The sequence below is a fragment of the Staurois parvus genome, unplaced genomic scaffold (assembly GCF_062004578.1).
Source record: "Staurois parvus isolate SC_StPar_1 unplaced genomic scaffold, SC_StPar_1.0 ptg000397l, whole genome shotgun sequence".
NCBI lineage: Eukaryota > Metazoa > Chordata > Amphibia > Anura > Ranidae > Staurois > Staurois parvus.
Genome location: NW_028318193.1, coordinates 3,598,360 through 3,617,839, shown reverse-complemented (window position 1 = coordinate 3,617,839; position 19,480 = coordinate 3,598,360). Strand labels below are relative to the sequence as shown.

The window sequence follows — 19,480 nt, the reverse complement described above, 5'->3', positions numbered from 1 at the left end:
CTTTGCTATACTTTTAAATGTCAAATAATAACGGAGCTCTCTGCAGGGACACTGCTATTATATTTGCCGGCCGTAGACGGGACGAAAATCAGCCGAGATTGCAATGCATTTTGCATGCAATTTGGATACAGCTGTGATTTGGTCTCTCTCTCTCCCTCTCTCACGTCCTCTCTGCTCTCCCCCCCTCTCTCCCCCCCTCTCTCCGCCCCCTCTCCCCCCCCCTCTCTCTCCTCCCCCTCCCCTCTCTCTCTCTCTCTCTCTCTCTCCCCCATTCTTTCCCTCTCTCTGCCCCCCTGACAGAGTCCATTTCATATCCTTGGCATAGTACATCTGATATACTATCACATCCCATAGCTGAAATAGAAATAGCACAGAGTTCCATAAAACAAAGTTTCAACTGAATTCCTGCACACCAGTCTCTGCTCCCTTATTGAGCTTGTCTTCTACCCCCACCTAACCTGCACCACTAAACCCAACTCCACTTCACCTTAAAGCTGAACTCCAGGCAAACAGCTAAGTACACAGATGAAATATATACATTACAGCTGATTTACCTACCAAAGGATTTGTACTTCTTTTTATCCAGTCATGAGATCTACACAACTCATAGCACAGCTCTGTCTAGCAGAAGAGAAGACGTGATCTTTCTCTGCTGTAGTTTCACTTTCACATATAGGTCCCCTTGCAACCCCTCTCTGTGAATGGACAGTGAAAGGAGAAGCAGTGCACTGATGAGCTCATCTGTCTTTCACTCTGTTTTCTGCTTCTCTCAGCTTAATCCTTATACTGCTGCAAACCAGGTTAGCTCCTTGTGCTGCTTCTCCTTCCCTTTCTCTAGACCAGATCAAATTCAGGTACTTAACCCCTTGACGCCGACATCACACATATATGTGGCCTCACAGAACTGGGATTTTTTCTGTGGGGCCGCATATTTCCGTACCTGTCTTTCTGCTGGGAGCGCGCCGCAGTTGTACTCCCAGTACAAAGACAGGGAAGTCACTGAGAGCCCCGGGTCCCGTTCTAACGATCGGAACCTGGGACTCCAAATTCTGCATCACATGATCGCTGTGATAGCCTCTGATTGGCTATCATAGTGATCACTCACTGTATAGTCCACCCCCTTGTTTTTTTTTTCTCTATGAATGGAGAAGAGAGATACATTGTATCTCTCTAACTCGTTGCATAGAGTGAAAAAAAAAGTTTGTTAAAAAATAAATAAATAAATATTAAAAAATAAAATAAAAAATAAAGAAAAAATATCTAGATCAAGGTTTGATTTAATTCAGTGTCAGGGTTAGTGTTTGGATCAAGGTCAGGGTCAAAGGTCAAGGTCAGGGTCAAAAGTCAGGATTTTTTTTTATTGGTATCAGTGTCAGTTAGTGTCAGTGTGTTTTAGGTAAATAAAAAAAACAAAACAAAAACAAAATACACACTATTGTTTCTGGGCTGCACTGTGGGTACAAACAACAAATAACATACATATATATGGTATTGCTGCAATTATCAAGAGCTGGAAAATTTATTTTGGGTTGTTCTTGGGTGGTAGGTTATGGTAGTAACAAGAAACACACAGCTAAATTTAAAAAAGTTATTTTTTTCACTATTTTGGGCCAGTTTTCCTTTGATAATAAAAAAAATCAGGAGATATCCATTATCATTTACCACCAAATGAAAGCCCAATTTGTCCTGAAAAAAACAAGGTATAATCCATCTGGATGTGCAAAGCAGTTGTGATGATTTGTACGGTTTTACTAACACGTGTCAAAGTTGCAAAATTGTGCTTAGGCATTAAGATTTGTATTACCCTTAGGAGTGAAGGGGTTAAACTCCTTGCATTTAAAGTACATTTTAAGAGTAAATCATACTCATTACTCATACTCATTTATGTAGTAAATAATACAAATGAATTGAAATTATTTTGTGCCTATCTACCTGGACTTCAGCTTTATAAATTAACCCTATCAGTAAAGGCTCATTTGAAGTGTATTAATAAAATATATTAACGCTTTAAATGTGTAGCCAAAAATATATTTCACATGGCTTAGATATTTCCTATCCATCTGTGTTTATGTATTTGTCTGAATTGTTTTGAAGATGTTTTAGCTTGAAATTCTGATAAAAACCACAGATGACTGGTCATAAAAGTGACTTGCTTGTTGCACCACATGCTTTATAGGGAAAAGTGACAAAGTCCATTTCATAATACACTCACTGGCCACTTTATTAGGTACACCTTGCTAGTACCGGGTTGGACCCCATTTAGTCTTCAGAACTGCCTTAATTCTTCATGGAATGGATTCAACAAGTTGTTGGAAACATTCCTCAGAGTTTTTGGTCCATATTGACGTGAGTTACTGTTGCCTTTCTATCATCTCGAACCAGCCTGCCCATTCTCCTCTGACTTCTAACATCAACAAGGCATTTTTGCCCACACAACTGCCACTCACTGGATATTTTCTCTCTTTCGGACCATTCTCTGTAAACCCTAGAGGTGACTGTTCGAGAAGATCCTAGCAGATCAGCAATTTTTGAAGTACTCAGACCAGCCTGTCTGGCACCAACAACCATGCCACGTTCAAAGTCACCGAAAGCAGAATTCCTGGCAAAAAAATGTTGCACCATGCAGTGGGGCTGTGCCCGTACTGCATGGGCCAACTGCTTGTTTTTCTCCTCCAAGCACAAGACCAGTCCCTACTGCTTCTGCCACCCTGCACACTAGCGGTCTTGTGAATGGACTGTTCCTGATGTCATCATGCCCACGCCTTCTGGGCGTGAGGACGGCAGGAACAGCCCACCTCTGGACGTGGGGGAGCCCTGTTTTTCAGAGGTTTGAAGAACTGGATAAGTATAGCCTTTGGGGCCCCCTGGACAAAACAAGCAGGTAATCCATGCAGTGCCGGTACAGTCCCACTGCATGGGAAAAAAAAAACATTTAAATGGAGTTCTGCTTTAAATCCCCTTTCTTCCCCATTCTGATGCTCGGTTTGAACTTCAGCAAGTTGTCTTCACCATGCCTAGATGCCTAAATGCATTGAGTTGCTGCCATGTGATTGGCTGATTAGCTATTTGTGTTACCAAGCAACTGAACAGGTGTACCTAATAAAGTGGCTGGTGAGTGTATATCTTTAGCAGATATTGCACATCCAGTAAGGATTAAATGCTCATTAAGACTAGAGGTATATGAAGAAGGTATAATAACCGTCTTAATGGTCGCTCTACTAGGGTCCCTTCATTGGTGTGATCAGTCCTGCAAAGCCATCTCTCTAAGGTGCTCCCAGCCACAGTGAATAGATATATGAATGCAGGGTAATAGTCCCGTGTTGTATATGATGATGCTGAGGGACTGCTCAAAGACTGGAGTTTCAGGTAGATTAGAACATCACGGGGAATAGGGGTAAATATTAATATGCACTGCAAGGGTAGATTTTGTCACATTCTGGAGTTGGGCTTTAAAACCACATCCCACTGTACTCTATACATTCTACTGTATGTTCTATATGTGACATTGCCAAAGTGTATAAAATCTGCTAAGAACTGTACACCTATCACTTTCTGAAGTCCTCCCTCTGAGTTGCTGTACACAGGCCTGAATTCTTCATCATAATGCCTCCTTTAACACTTTTAATAGCAGTGTTAAAAATAAAATAACATGCAGTGCAGCCATTTCCAGTGCACCGTCACTGTCGCTAGTCTAAGTTGATTATATGTTGAGTCTCTTTTATTCAACGCCCTCGTCACATCCACAGCCGTGGTTGGTCTGGAGTGGGTACCATCTGGCAATGTACTGTCAACAACAGCAGTAGCAAGCAGTTGTTTAAATGTTGATATTACCTTCTGTCTAGCACGCTAATTCATTGTGAGATGACCATGGATGGTAGGCCACCTGTTTAAGAAGAAAGGGAAAGAGATCCAAAGACTAATGACATATGATATATGTTGGCATATGCTTTCTTTGACCAAATTCTGGCCAGGGTAAGAAACATTTGGCATGCCAGCTGTACAAGCAGTTTAAATAAGGGATACCAACTGCAGAAGTATTAACTACAAAGAGCGCAATTCAACACATATATTGTGGAACAAACTTTCATATATATATATATATATACATATATACAGGCGTACCTCGGTTTATGAATTTAATTCGTTCTGCGGAACTTTTCGTATTGTGAAAACACAGTTTCCTATAGGAATGCATTGAAAACCAATTAATCCATTCCGGAGGTTAGCAAAAAGTAAAAAAAAGTCTTTTATCTGTTCAAAACTCTTTAGAAAGTGCACTTTAAAGGCATGAATACTGTACAGGGACGTGATTAAAAATTAATTCGTAAATGCACTGAAAACCAATTAATCCGTTCCGGAGATCAGAAAAAAGTCCAAAAAAGTTTTTTCTGTTCAAAACTCTTTATAAAGTGCACTTTAAAGGCATAAAGGGACACGCTTAAAAAAAAATTCATAAATGCATTGAAAACTAATTAATCCATTTCGGAGATCAGAAAAAAGTAAAAAAAAAGTTTTATCTGTTCAAAACTCTTTATAAAGTGCACTTTAAAGGCATAGTACTGTACAGGGACATGATTAAAAAAAAATTGTAAATGCATTGAAAACCAATTAATCCGTTTCAGAGACCATAAAAAAGTAAAAAAAAGTTTTATCAGTTCAAAACTCTTTATAATGTGCACTTTAAAGGCATAAAGGGACATGATTACATAACAATTTGTAAATGCATTGAAAACCAATTAATCTGTTCCGGAAGTCAGAAAAAAGTAAAAAAAAGTTTTATCTGTTCAAAACTCTGTATAAAGTGCACTGGCGATATTCCAGAGTGTAGCTCGGGGTTAACTTTCAGTACCAAAAGCAGTAACCCCGAGCTACACTCGGGATTACCCTGCAGCGTTGCTCAGGGATTCCCTCTTGCACTTACCCTGTCCTGCGCTCCCGCGATGTCCCCCCTGCAGCGTCCCCGGCCATCTCCTCCAGCCAACGCAGGCATCTGTCTTCCGGGTTCCATTCCCTTCGAGCGTCGGGACGTACGGGGGACGGAACCGGCGGGAAATTCAAGGATGTTAAAATGTGACATTCACTAAATACACTAAAATCGGATAGTATTACATTATACATTTTGTCCTGTGCCCTGCCTGCATTTTTACTGTTCTTTCTGCCTGGAAACTGAGAAATGTCCATGGCGTCCAAAAAGCGTCCCTTTAGGTCAAAAGCAGTTTTAGACCAGCTAGAGAACAGCGATAGGAAATTAGAACCATTTGCAGAATTGAGTGATAAATTCTTCATCAGACACTGAAATGATTTTGCGACTAAGCTCAGTGATGTGCGAACTTGGAGCTCTATTTCAAATTTCAGTGTTTTTGGTTTGATTACATTATTGAATTACATTTATTTTTATTATATTATTATTTTTTATGATTATTTATTATATTATAATTTATGATTTCATGTTTCAAATTTTATCATACCCGGGATGTTTACTAGACTCTTGTTTGGACAGATTTCAGTAAGTTATTCCTAACAATTACAGGCCTACAATAAAAAAACAACATATTTCCATGCAAAAATATTTACCACTTTGAGCACAGAAATATTGACATAATCAGACCGTTAGGGAGGTTAAAGGCATAAAAGGACATGATTACAAAAAATTTGCAAATGCACTGAAAACCAATTAATTCGTTCTGGAGGTCAGAAAAAAGTTAAAAAAAAGTCTTATCTGTTCAAAATTCTTTATAAAGTGCACTTTAAAGGCATAGTACTGTACAGGGACATAATTTTTAAAAAATTTGTAAATGCATTGAAAACCACTTAATCCGTTCGAAATCCGAAATAAATTAGTAAACCGAGCCATTATTTTCAATGGATTTTCATTTGTAAAGCGAAAATTACGTTAACTGAGGCATTTGTAAACTGAGGTATGCCTGTATGTATATATAGCCAGGGCCTGTTCCCACAAAAATGTCCTCCCGATTATTCTGGATGTGTTTCTGCATTCACATTTTGTATGCTCAGCCTGAAGCATGACATAACAGTCAGGCCTTGTTCAAAAAAGTGTTAAAAATGGGTAGTTCACCTGTATTTTCACTGTTCCTCATCTTCCCAGCAAAGGCCTAACCAGGCACCTGGAAGAGGGTGTACACATGTCCCTGACTCAGCAAATTTAGTTTAGCATGCTGAGTTTGACAGGCGGCACAGCTTATCAAACTCACCCATTAAAGTCAAATGCTTCTCTTGTGGTTGGGGCACCAACACTGGCAAGTATTTCACACCAAAGGTCAAAAGTCAAAATAAAATAACAGAGCAGGGCCAATAACTCAGAATAAATACCTGTACCTTAAATCTGCCAAAACAAACATTAAAAAAATCAATCAATTTGATGCACTTGGGTGTGGAGTGAACACACTGGATTACTGCATGGTGTGGAGAACGCTCTGACAAACACTTTAGACTGTCGCATTTTTTTGTTGTATGAAGCACAATGTCTTTATGAGTTCAATGACGTTATTTATAAGTATTTCTATGGGACAACAGTGAGCACTATGATTTATCCTTTTTTTTGAGCTGTTCTCATTTTGGGAGGAAAAAGGTGGATGAGTATCTTTTTAAAATACTCCAGTAATCCAACGTGTTCATCAAAGTGCTCTTCACACTGTGCAGTAATCCAGGGAGCAATCCTCCCTGCAATAGGCAGCTCAAGGGTTAAAAGAGTAGTATGGGCTTTTTTTTGCCCAGTTATACAGTACTTACCTAGGTGGATGCAGCATCAGTCCAATGTTGCATCTGTCCAACTCTAAGGGTAAGTTCTCAGAGCCGTTCTGAGCAGTCACCGTTCTCTGCTCTGCCTCCTCCCCCGCACTCACTGGAGCACTGGGCTGTGGAGGGAGCAGCTGACTCAGGCTCTCAGCAGCTCGCTTAGCAAATCAAAACTGAACCCCAGGAAAAGCAAGGGTTAATTGCTCACCTACTAAACGCCAAAGCCAAGGGCGACTACTCTGTCCTCCTTCTCCTGGACCTCTCTGTGGCCTTCGACACAGTTGACCACCCCCTCCTCCTTAATAAACTACTCTCCCTTGGCATCAGAGATACTGCTCTCTCCTGGTTCTCATCCTACCTATCCCGACGCTCCTTCAGTGTCACCTACAATGGTGCCACCTCCCCCTCCCTCCCCCTCTCTGTTGGGGTCCCCCAAGGCTCTGTCCTTGGACCCCTTCTCTTCTCCATCTACACCTCTTCCCTGGGCAAACTCATACACTCTCACGGCTTCAACTATCACCTCTACGCTGACGACACCCAAATCTACCTATCCACCCCTCTCCTCACTCCCACTATCTCCGCCCGCATCACTCACCTCCTAAATGACATCTCAGACTGGATGTCGCTACATTTCCTCAAGCTCAACCTCTCCAAAACCGAGCTCCTCGTCTTTCCCCCTGCCAACACCCCCCCCCCATCCTATCCATCATCACCAACAACTCCACTATCACTCCCGCCCCGCAAGCCAAAGTCCTTGGCGTCATTCTTGACTCGAACCTCTCCTTCCAACCGCATGTCAAATCACTCACAAACACATGCAGGCTCCATCTTCGCAACATTGCCAAGATACGTACCTTCCTCACCCTTGACACCACCAAACTTCTAGTACACTCCCTCATCATCTCACGCCTTGACTACTGTAATTCTCTTCTCACCGGCCTACCCAAGTGCAGGCTCTCCCCGCTCCAGACCATCCTGAACTCAGCGGCCAGACTCATCCACCTCACCACCCGCTCCACCTCTGCCACCCCCCTCTGCCTCTCCCTCCACTGGCTCCCGATTGCCCAACGCATCAAATTTAAACTCCTAACCCTGACCTACAAAGCCGTTCACAACACTGCCCCTGACTACCTCACCAACCTGATCCCCAAGTACCGCCCTACCCGTACCCTTCACTCCTCACAGGACCTCCTTCTATCCTGCTCCCTGGTCTCCTCCTCCCATGCACGACTTCTCCAGGTCCTTCCCCATCCTCTGGAACTCACTGCCCCAATCCATCAGACTGTCGCCTTCCCTCTTCACATTCAGGCGCTCCCTCAAAACCCATCTCTTCAGGGAAGCCTACCCCACCCTCACCTAACGGCCATTCTCCCTCTTTCCTCCCACCCCTCATTCCCCTCAGCCACTTCCTACTGTACCTTTACCCCCTCCCACCTAGATTGTAAGCTCGAAAGAGTAGGGCCCTCTTACCCCTCGTACGTTGTTTGTTGTTGTTGTACTGTGCCATGTATTGTCCCCCCCTCTATTGTACAGCGCTGAGCAAACCCTTTGGCGCTATATAAACTCGAAGTAATAATAATAATAATAATAATCATAGTGGTTGTATATTGCATTCTTTACATGAAGGTATTAAAAAAAACCTTCTGGGTGCAGCAGCCCTTCCAGCCCCCCCTCCCAACGTCCGTGAGCACCATCCCGATCCAGCGATGTGCACAAGAGCCTCGGCTCTCCCAGTCTCTCCCTGCTCATTGGCTGAGACAGCGGCAGTAGCTAATTGCTCCCACTACTGTCAATCACAACCAATGAGGAGAAATTGGGGTGGGGCTGAGCCGTGCTCCATGTATAGATGGACACACAGAGCAACAGCTCCAGAGCGAGCCTGTTTGGGTGCCCCCAAAGCAAGCTGCTTGCTCTGGGGGTACTCAGCAGGTGGGAGGGGCCAGGAGTGCCAGCAGGGGACCGGAGAAAAGGAGGATCTGAGCTGCTCTTTGTAAAACCACTGCACAGAGCAGGTAAGTATAACATGTTTGGTGTTTTTAAACTAAACAAAAAAATAACTGCCTTTAATATCACTTTATTGTCCTCTCTTGTGCTAGCCTGATCCCCTCAGCCTTATGCCATCTACACTCTGACAGTCTAAGATCCTATGAAGTCATCAAGACTGATGCAGGGATCATAGCACTGCATTGGGTGTGAGGATTGATAATGAGTCCAGACGTGTCCAGTGAAGGATCCAAACCCACCTGTGCTAGCCTGCAAGGAAGATGTCACCTGTATGGGCCAAGTGACAGCTGACAACTTTCGGACGGGATTGTATATGTGGGGTGGATCCTACTAAGAGTACCCCTAAGGTCATCATTAGTAAGGATGGCAGATGACAGTCCATTGTTGGAGCATGGGGTGGGGGGGCTAGCACAGTAGTCAGAGGGGGATGTACACACGCCATTTGCCAAGGCAAAAATTACATCATGTCATGTTCAAGTGAATGGGGTCGCACCGCAACCACCATGCAACGCGACAGTAGCACAGTGACGAGGGTTTTTCAGCAATATGTCACCTCCTGTCAACCATCGTCTGGTGAGGGCTGCCAGCAGTGTGATTCTGGGTACATACTGTCAGTTTACACTGTTTGCAAAAAATAAAGATCCCACACATCTGTCCTGTGAAGACATTGAATATTTTTCAGCAGTCCAGTTCAACAGAAGCTGATCTAATATACAGCGTCTGTCAAATGGGGAGGGCTACACAAATCGAAGTTTGGCCGGTCCTACTGCACCAGAGGGATTTCGAAAACTGCGTACCCAGTTTAAATAAACCATAAAACTGCTTTTCCCGTTCCCTAGACATAAACAGGCAGTTATCCCTTGCAGTGTGGTGGTGCAGCCATAGTTTTACCAGTTGGGCTTTAAAGTTCTAAAAGCTTACAGCACAGTGGGGGAAGCTAAACTTTAATGCTTTGTCCCTCGCTCCCCATTAAGGATTGGCACCTTTGGGGAGTGGGTACCCAAATTTGACAGGTACCCACTCCCACGTCCGATACAATCGCCTAAGGTGAAGCAGTGTGCTCGCAGTGAAGCACACAGACACAGCCCCATAGTAAAACAACACACAGTTAACCCTTTGATTGCCCATGTTAACCCCTTCCTGCCCAATGCCATTAGTACAGTATCAGTGCTTTTTATTAGCACTGATCACTGTATTGGTGTCACTGGGGATGTCAGTGACACCAAGTCAGTTCTCCCCAGTGTCAGAATGCCAGCCGCAGTCCTGCAGTCCTGCTATAAGTTGCTGATCGCCGCCATTACTAGTAAAAAGGAAACAAAATTCCATTATCTATACAGCCATTTGTAAACGCTATACCTTTCACATATACCAATTAATTTACACGTATTGGGATATTTGTTAGCAAAAACATGTCGCAGAATACATTTTGCCCTAAATTTATGACAAAATTTGATTTTTACATTTTTTTTATTGGACATGTTTAATAGTCAAACATGGTTTTTTTCTCAAAATTGTTGGTCTTTTTTTTTTTTTATAGCACAAAAAAATAAAATCGCACAGGCAATCAAATACCATCAAAGAAAGCTCAATTCGTGGGAAAAAAAGGACGTAAATTTCATTTGGGTGCAGCGTTGCATGACCGCGCAATTGTCGGTTAAAGTTACGCAGCGCTGTAACGCAAAAAATGGCCTGGTCAGGAAGGGGAGTAAATCCTCAGGAGGACAAGCGGTTAAAAACAAGTTTTAGAATCACTTTACTCTTTAAACCACTTTCCCGCTGCCCTATAGCAGATATACTGCTACAGGGTGGCAGGGGTGCGCAAAATCATGTATATATACATGATTTTGCATATTTGGGTAGGGGCACGCGCAAGGCATAGCAGAACCATACTTATGCCAGCCATAGACGGTTCGAAAATCGGCCGATTTTTGCACTGTTAGTGGGTTAATTGGTCAGCCGTTTTTCTGGTTTTTTGCACTTTGAGATTATCGGTCATGTTGGAAAATTTGCGGCCGATTTGGAAAAACGGCTGATTTTCCCAGCAATGGTGGCCAAATTGGCCGATCGTTTTAACGATAAAAAAATCTGCGCATGAGCCGTGACCTGCAAAGGACAGAAGTTATGGGGTTAACTTTATGATTTAGTTGGCCGATTTTTTTAATCGGTGGTGGTAACGTCGGCATAACGAACAAGCAATTTTTTGTTTATTGAAAAATCGGCCGATGTTCGATCCGTCTATGGCCTGCATAAGCAGTGTTCTTACAGATGAAAACACAAGCACAGCTTACTGTGGAACGGCACAGTTAACCATTTGATAGCCCCACATGTTAACCCCTTCCTGCAGAGTGTCATTAGTACAGTGTCAGTGCTTTTTATTAGCACTGATCACTGTATTGGTGTCACTGGGGATGTTAGTGACACCAAGCCAGTTCCCCCCCAGTGTCAGAAAGCCCGCCGCAGTCCCGATATAAGTCACTGATCACCGCCATTACTAGTAATAAAAAGAAATTCCAGTATATATACCGCCATTTGTAAACGCTATAACTTTCACGTAATCCAATTCATTTACATGTATTGGGATTTTTTCTTTTTTAGCAAAGACATGTAGCAAAATACATTTTGCCCTAAATTTATGACGAAATTTGATTTTTAAAATTTTTTTATTGGACATGTTTAATAGCAAAAAGTCAAACTTTTTTTTTCTCAAAATTGTCGGTCTTTTAAATAAAAAACAAACAGGCGATCAAATACCACCTCTATTTGTGGGAAAAAAGAACGTACATTTCATTTAGGTGCAGCGTTGCATGACCGCGCAATTGTCAGTTAAAATAATGCAGCGCCATAATGCAAAAAATGGCCTGGTCAGGAAGGGGGGTAAATCCTCTGGAGGGCAAGTGGTTAAAGCATAAAAACCAAACACCTTCACTCACCTCTATGACTGCAGCATCAGTGTGATGACCGTTGATCACTCAGTTCTTAGTCACTGTCAGTCATTGCTCTCTGCTACTCCCACGCTCACTGGAGCACCACACTGTGGAGGGGGTGGGAGCATCTGGCTCAGGCTCTCAATGGTTGCGCCTTAGCGCAACCATTGAGAGCCTGATCCAAGCGCTCCTGCCCCCTTCACAGTGTGGTGCTCCAGTGAGCGTGGGAGGGGCAGAGCAGAAAGCAGTGACTAACAGTCACTGCTCTCTGGACCAGCTGCCGGTCAGGCATCTGGGTGCATCCCGACATTATTGTCAGGATACATTTCCAGAGCCTGGACTGGCTCTGTGATGTCAGCTGACAGCTTTAGGCTGCTTCTAGGTCACAGGAGTGCAAAATTAAGTGCACTCCTGTGACCCACAGGGGAGGTATTGACAAAAAAAGCTTCGGCCCTAACCAGGCAACTGGCATTTGGATGAAGAGAGTCAGCAGTGGTAGCCTTCCTGATCTTTCCTTTAACTCAGCCCACACAGATCAGAGCATATGATCTCACACACATCCATGCAGATACCACTGGAAAATGCTACACAGTTACTCAGTGAGCAGCCATGCTGGGCATTACAGTTCAGCCACCTAGATGGCTAATAATCGGTATGCAGTGCAGGCCCCGCCCACCTGTCAATCGCCTCCCACCCCTCTTCTGGGACCAGCACTGATAAGCGCCCGGGCACACACAAGGCGTGGTTACGTCCACAATAACAGATTATTCACAAATGCCAGTCCTACCAGGGATCTGAAGTCCACTGATCACTGTCAGCACACACAGCCAGGGTGATCCTAGGATTATGTAGAAAACAACACAGAGCACCTACCTCCAGATCTCTGCCCTGCTGTGCCAGGCTGTTGCTGCACAAGAGATCTCAGTCAGTGGAGGGGAGAAGTCCCATTGGGTACGATCGGTGCTGACACATTGTATCCAGTCCTCCTGTTTGCACGGAAGGTCCCTATAGCAGGCACATAGCTCAGCACTACATCAACAATACAAGGCAGCATCTGGCAGGCTGGAAAATCCCACCTCCTCCCCCTCTGCTCTTCCTTCCTTCTCCCCACCTCCGCCTCCTCCCTAGTGCAATGCAGACACACAGCCTGCCTGCCTGCAGATCTCCGCCCTGATCTACATGGCATGCAAGGGGTCCTGGGGGGCAGCTGGCACATCAAACACAGAGATGCCCAGGATCACCCTGCTAGTGCTAGGGGAGGATCCATGTCAGCACATCCATCCGTTACACTTCCGAAAGCCTCTTCCTCCTCCATTCACACACTCACAGAGATGTCTGTGTGTGTGTGTATATATATATATATATTTGTTATTATTATTATTATTTTTTTTATAGGTATGCTTATTAGGTACACCTTGCTAATACCGGGTTGGAGCCTCTTTTGCCTTCAGAACTGCCCTAATTCATTGAGACATAGATTCAACAAGGTGTTGGAGACATTCCTCAGAGATTTTAGTCCATATAGCTACTGTTACCTTTCTATCATCTCGAACCAGTCTGCCCATTCTCTGACCTCTGACATGAACAAGGCATTTTCATCCACATAACTGCTGCTCGCTGGATATTTTCTCTTTTTCGGACCATTCTCTGTAAACAGTAGAGATGATTGTGATGAATATCCCAGTAGATCAGCAGTTTTTGAAATGTCCAGACCAGTCTGTCTGACACCAACAACCACGCCACGTTCAAAGTCACTTAAATCCTCTTTCTTCCACATTATAATGCTCGCATTGAACTTTAGCAAGTCATCTTCACCACATTTAGATGCCTAAATGCATTGAGTTGCTGCCATGTGATTGGCTGATTAGCAATTTGTGTTACCAAGCAATTGAACAGGTGTACCTAATAAAGTGGCCCATGAATGTGTGTGTGTATACACTATATTGCCAAAAGTATTGCAACACCCCTCCAAATCATTGGATTCAGGTGTTTCAATCACCTCCATGGCCACAGGTGTATAAAATCAAGCACCTAGGCATGCACACTGCTTCTACAAACATTTGTGAAAAAATGGGTCGCTCTCAGGAGCTCAGTGAATTCAAGCGTGATACCGTGATAGGTTGCCACCTCCGCAATAAGCAATTTCCTTGCTACTAAATATTCCACGGTCAACGGTTAGTGGTATTATAACAAAGTGGAAGCAACTGGGAACAACAGCAACTCAGCAACGAAAAATGACAGAGTGGGGTCAGTGCATGCTAAAGCGCACAGTGCACAGAAGTCACCAACTGTCTGCAGAGTCAATAGCTAAAGACCTCCAAACTTCATGTGGCCTTTAGATTAGCACAACATTGCACAGAGAGCTTCATGGAATGGGTTTCCATGGCCGACCAGCTGCATCCAAGCCTTACATCACCAAGTGCACTGCAAAGCATCGGATGCAGTGGTGTAAAGCACGCCACCACTGGACTATAGAACAGTTGAGATGTGTTCTTTGGAGTGATGAATCACATTTCTCTGGCAATCCAATGGATGTGTCTGAATTTGGTGGTTTCCAGGAGAACGGTACTTGCCTGACTGCATTGTGCTAAGTGTAAAGTTTGGTGGAGGGGAGATTATGGTGTGGGGCTGTTTTTTAGGGGTTGGGCTTGGCCCCTTAGTTCCAGTGAAGGGGACACATAAGGTATCAGCATATCAAGACATTTTGGACAATTTCATGCTCCCAACTTTGTGGGAACAGTTTAGGGATGGCTCCTTCCTGTTCCAACATGACTGCGCACAAAGCAAGGTCCATAAAGACATGGATGAGCAAGTTTGGGGTGGAGGAACTTGACTGACCTGCACAGAGTCCTGACCTCAACCTAACAGAACACCTTTGGGATGAATTAGAGCACAGACTGTGAGCCAGGCCTTCTCGTCCGACATCAGTGCCGACCTCACAAATGTGCTTCTGGAAGAATGGTCAAACATTCCCATAGACACACTCCTAAATCTTGTGGACAGCCTTCCCAGAAGAGTTGAAGCTGCAAAGGGTGGGCCAACTCAATATTGAACCCTACGGATTAAGGCTGTCCATTAAAGTTTATCTGCGTGTAAAAGCAGGTGACCCATTTGGCAATATAGTGTGTATATATATAATATATACAATAATAGTTATACAATACCAATCAGATCATGGAATGTTATTTTAAAGCTGAACTCCACGTAAAGATTTTATTGTATAGTTACATTGATCCAGCCTGGATCCATACCTGTGGATCCGTTGTGGATGCAAAGAATCACTATAGCAGGTGTCACTGCCACAGTAATTGCTGCTGTCTACCTGGTCAGCAGGGGTGCCATTCACAGAAGGTCTTGCATTTTTGTTAGCAAATGTATGGAATTCTCTGATTAGACAAGGTGGAGTGCCGAGGTGGTAACATCACAATTTCGTTCTTGTCCAGTCAGAGAATGCCTTGCATCATTTGTACAGTCACCAGCTCTCTGCTCACTGAAGAACGAAAAACAAATCAGCGGTCTTTGGTCACTTAGTTCTCTGTGTAGAGGCAGCGAAGGGACACATGCAGCATGGAATTGATGCTGCATACACCTAGGTGAGTATGACTGTTTTTTTTTATATCCCCAACTTCTCTTTTAGGGTGTATGTGCACTGGCTTAGAAAAAACTCTACTTCTTCAAGAGTTTTGTGTTTTGTCTGTAGAAGCAGCTCAGTGTTATCCTATGTGTCCATGCACATTAGGACATTAAGGTTGAGGGAACCTTGAGTGTTGATGTCTTCTGCTAGGTAGAGTGTTGTGTATATGCTCCTCAATATTTCCCCCACCATTAAGCCTCGAGGAAGCATTGCTGCTCCTGCTTCTGAATCATCTCATGGATCATCCAGTGTCCAGCCTCATTACATTGCCTGCCTGCAGTGACTTGGTCACGCCTGGCCTCTTGTGACCCTCATCAGCACTAGCTGCTTGTGAATACGCCTGTGAATAGGACCTGCCTTATTTGGAACTAGTTGTTTTCAGCAATGTGGTGCCTTTTTAAAAACAGAGGAAAGTCTCACAGCAACAGTTAGCTGAAGCCCATACTCCACTACTACTTTTAAAGGGGAGTTCTCTATATCCCGAGAAAAAAATGATGGCTGTGATCTAGATTCTTGTATCCTTATTATTATAGAGTTGTCCCCACGCATCTCTTCTGTAACTCTGCGGCATGAGGTTTAGACTATCCCTGTGTTCACTTCAGACTTTATGTTCGTTAGTACACAATTTATTGAGCAACCTGCCTACAGAGACTCAAATCGTGCTCTGGTGGCATCCATGGCAGAGTTCAATTCTGACCGTACTGGTTCTCTATCTCTAAGTGTGCTAAGGCCCCTATTACCATCTCTAAACCAGATTCAGAACAGTCTATTCCATGTGACTCAGCCTGCTGTTTGAGGCATAGGAACTCTTTTGGCTACAAAGACATTCTCAATATACATGGCATACAGTGAAGGAAATAAGTATTTGATCCCCTGCTGATTTTGAATGTTTGCCCACTCAAAAAGAGATGATCAGTCTAAAAACTGAATGGTAGGTGTATTGTAACACTGAGAGGCAGAATAGCAACAAAAAATTCAAAAGAAATGCATGTCTAACAAATTATGCACTGATTTGCATGTTCATGAGGGAAATAAGTATTTGATCCCCTATCATTCAGCAGGATTTCTGGCTACCAGGTGTCTTTCATACAGGTAACAAGCTGAGATTAGAAGCAGCCTCTTAAAGGGAATGCTGCTAATCTCATTTTGTTACCAGTATAAAAGACACCTGTCCATAGGAGCAATCAAACAATCAGATTCCAAACTCTCCACCATGGCAAAGAACCGTCCAAGGATGTCAGGGACAAGATTGTAGACCCACACATGGCTGGACTAGGCTACCAAACTATCGCCAAGCAGCTTGGTGAGAAGGTGACAACAATTGGTGCTATCATTCGCAAATGGAAGAAACATAAAACAACTGTCAGTCTCCGTAGGTCTGGTGCACCATGCAAGATCTCACCTCGTGGAGTGTCAATAATCATGAGAACAGTGAGGAATCATCCCAGAACTACATGTGAGGATCTTGTCAATGATCTCCAGGCAGCTGGGACCACAGTCACCAAGAAAACAATTGGTAACACACTACACCGACAAGGATTGAAATCCTGCAGTGCCCACAAGGTCCCTCTGCTCAAGAAAGCTGTCAGAGCCTGGGTTTGAACCTGGGCCTGCTGCGGTGAGTGGCAATGTTTCTTCTTGCTGAGCCACCTGGAATGCTGGACAGCTCTCTTAACAATCATTTGGATGATCCTACCTTGACCTTGTTTATCTTGAACCTTGGACCCCTTGCTCCTCCCATGAACTTCCTGATATAAGCCATGTCTCTGCACTTCCTGTTAAGCTTACTATTAATTAGATCGCTGTTAGCTGCTAGCTGTTAATTAGATTATTGTTTGATTAGATCACTGTACGAACTGCGTGTGCTATTATTGGGGGAACAGCCACACAAGGAATGGACAGGTGAGTTAAGCAGGCTGTTCCGAGCAGAGGTGCATCTGGATGAGAGCTACAGAGCCTTCCGCAGGTATGTAGCCCAAGTGTGCCCTTGGACAGCGAACAACAGCCCAATAGAAGGCTTTGGCTATGGCAGCTTGGGGCTGTTGTATGGGAGGCTGTTAGAGGACCCTGACTTTAGGAGTGATCTGGAGTGGCACTTGGAGGAAATTATGGATTACCGAGACCTGATACTGAACATCTCGAAAGTGTTCTGGGCAGGAAGATTTGGAGTTTCTACCTGTAAAAGACTTGTTCGAGGAAGCTCAACATTATGCCCCAGCACCCATAGATGTTATGGATTATGAGTCACTCGCCGAAGGGCTGGTACTGGACCTAAGAGACACCAACCCGTGCCCTGGATTTTCAGCAATTCCAGAGACTAGGGATTTAATAGACTTTTCTGCTGAGGAAGAACAACCCAGTGAGCCTCGAGCAGAAGAGCTGGCATCGAGGCAGAGCACTACTGATTTCTACTTACAACAATCGGTGGCCCTGGAGGATTTGTGCGAGGCTGCTGGATTTTCATTTTACTTCCCAGTGGAAGAGCTGGCATCAGGGCAGAGCACCACTGACCTCTGCTCTGCACCAGCAGTACTTCCGAATCTTCAGGGAGCCAGAGCAGGCAGCCCTTCTTCCCAGCAGTGGGCTGATACAGTGGAACGCCTAACCCCAGCAGAAGCGCTACAACAAGACAAAGTGTCTACTACCTCTGCCCAATACCTACAGCAACAAGGGAACCTCAGAGAGAAGTAGTCAGCGTTTCATCTCCCCAGTGGCAGTTTCACAGTCCAGGAGAGGAGGTGGACTTCCTCCTTCCCCAGCGGCAGTTCCACAGTCCGGGAGATGAGGTGATCATCCTCCCTCCCCGGCAGCAGATCCACAGCCTGGGAGAAGAGGTGGTCGTCCTCCCTGCACAACAATCAGCTATGTGTGGTTCCCAGCTGAAGCACTGGCAACAGGGCAAAGTGCCACTGGCCTCTGTCAAGCACCTACTGTGTCTTCATGGCTCCAGGGAGTTGGGGCAGTCGTCCCCTCTCCCCAGCAGCAGAACAAGCCCTCGAATGGTAAAGACCTACCAACTGAAGCACTGGCAATGGTCCAGAGTGCCGCTGGCCTCTGTCTAGCACCTACTGTGTCTTCACAGCTCCAGGAAGTTGGAGCAGTTGACCCCTCTACCCAACAGCAGACTGAGCCCCGGAACAGTAAATACCTCCTAGCCAGACAGAATGACCACAACCTCTGCCCCTCACCTACTGGTGGCAACTTTACCCTGCGGCCAAGAATGGAGACCATGTAGCTCGACTATGTTGGTTCATCCCGACTAACACATGTCTAGACCAAGTGGAAGTCTGGGACCTGGTTAGTCTACTTTTGATGGAGGAGAAATGTGACAGATCCAACTGGGACAGGGGTTTTTGGAGGGGACTGCAGGCTATCCTTTTGCCTACTGATCATGGGCCCTGGCATCTGAGGGGAGGTGTGTGCCTAGGGGAAACCTTTGGAGTAGTTTTACTTCGGATTCAAGTCTCTGTCTCCCCGAAAACACAGACTGTGAGAAGTGGAGGACCAGGATACATATTTGGGGTCTCTGTGTCCAAACCAGAATTGACTGCTTCAACTTCCCCCCTAGACTCAGAGCAGATGTTAATATAGGCAGCTCAAAACTACCTGATGCTGAGGTCTCTTAGTGTAATCTGCTTTTTAAGGTGTTATATGTTTACTGTATCTTTGCCTCAATGTTAATTGAGTTTATTGAGTCACCTATTGTTTCTATCTGTTGGCTAGTCCTCCTGGAGGTTCCCGCATGATGGGATTAGTCTAGTGTCAGCTTTACTTCAGTATCTAATCAGGATATGTTTATTCCATTGTGTAATGTTTGTTTTTATTGTTCATATGGGGACTGCCGCTATATCTGAAGTATATAAAAACCTGTATTTCTGTTCAATAAAGAGTTCCTGTTTTGACCTAAGAAGTGTTGTCTAGTTCTTGGGTGCAATGCCAACCCTAAAACCTTGGTATTGTGTCCCAGTGGTGAGGAAGCAGTTATCTGATGGAAGCACCCAGGCAGTGTGCCAGGTGGTTCATCACAGGTGTAAAAATAACAACTTTTATCCACCAGTACAGTAGTATCTCATAAAATCTGAATCTACATTCCAACCAAGCCTCAGATCTTATAGCTAGAAGTCTTCTGCCTATTCTCAGCTTTCTGCATAAAGGTATACCC

General features: G+C 44.4%; 1 protein-coding gene across 2 annotated transcripts in view; it reads right to left on the bottom strand.

Moving 5' to 3' along the window:
* The window catches only part of NCOA7 (nuclear receptor coactivator 7), a 246,793-nt gene extending 234,029 nt beyond the window's left edge, over window positions 1-12,764 (bottom strand). For both annotated transcript variants that reach the window (XM_089686445.1, XM_089686446.1), the window contains exon 1: window positions 12,558-12,764. The gene's annotated coding sequence lies outside the window, so the exon portion shown is untranslated. The remainder of the gene's footprint in view (window positions 1-12,557) is intronic.
* Window positions 12,765-19,480: the final 6,716 nt, after the last annotated feature.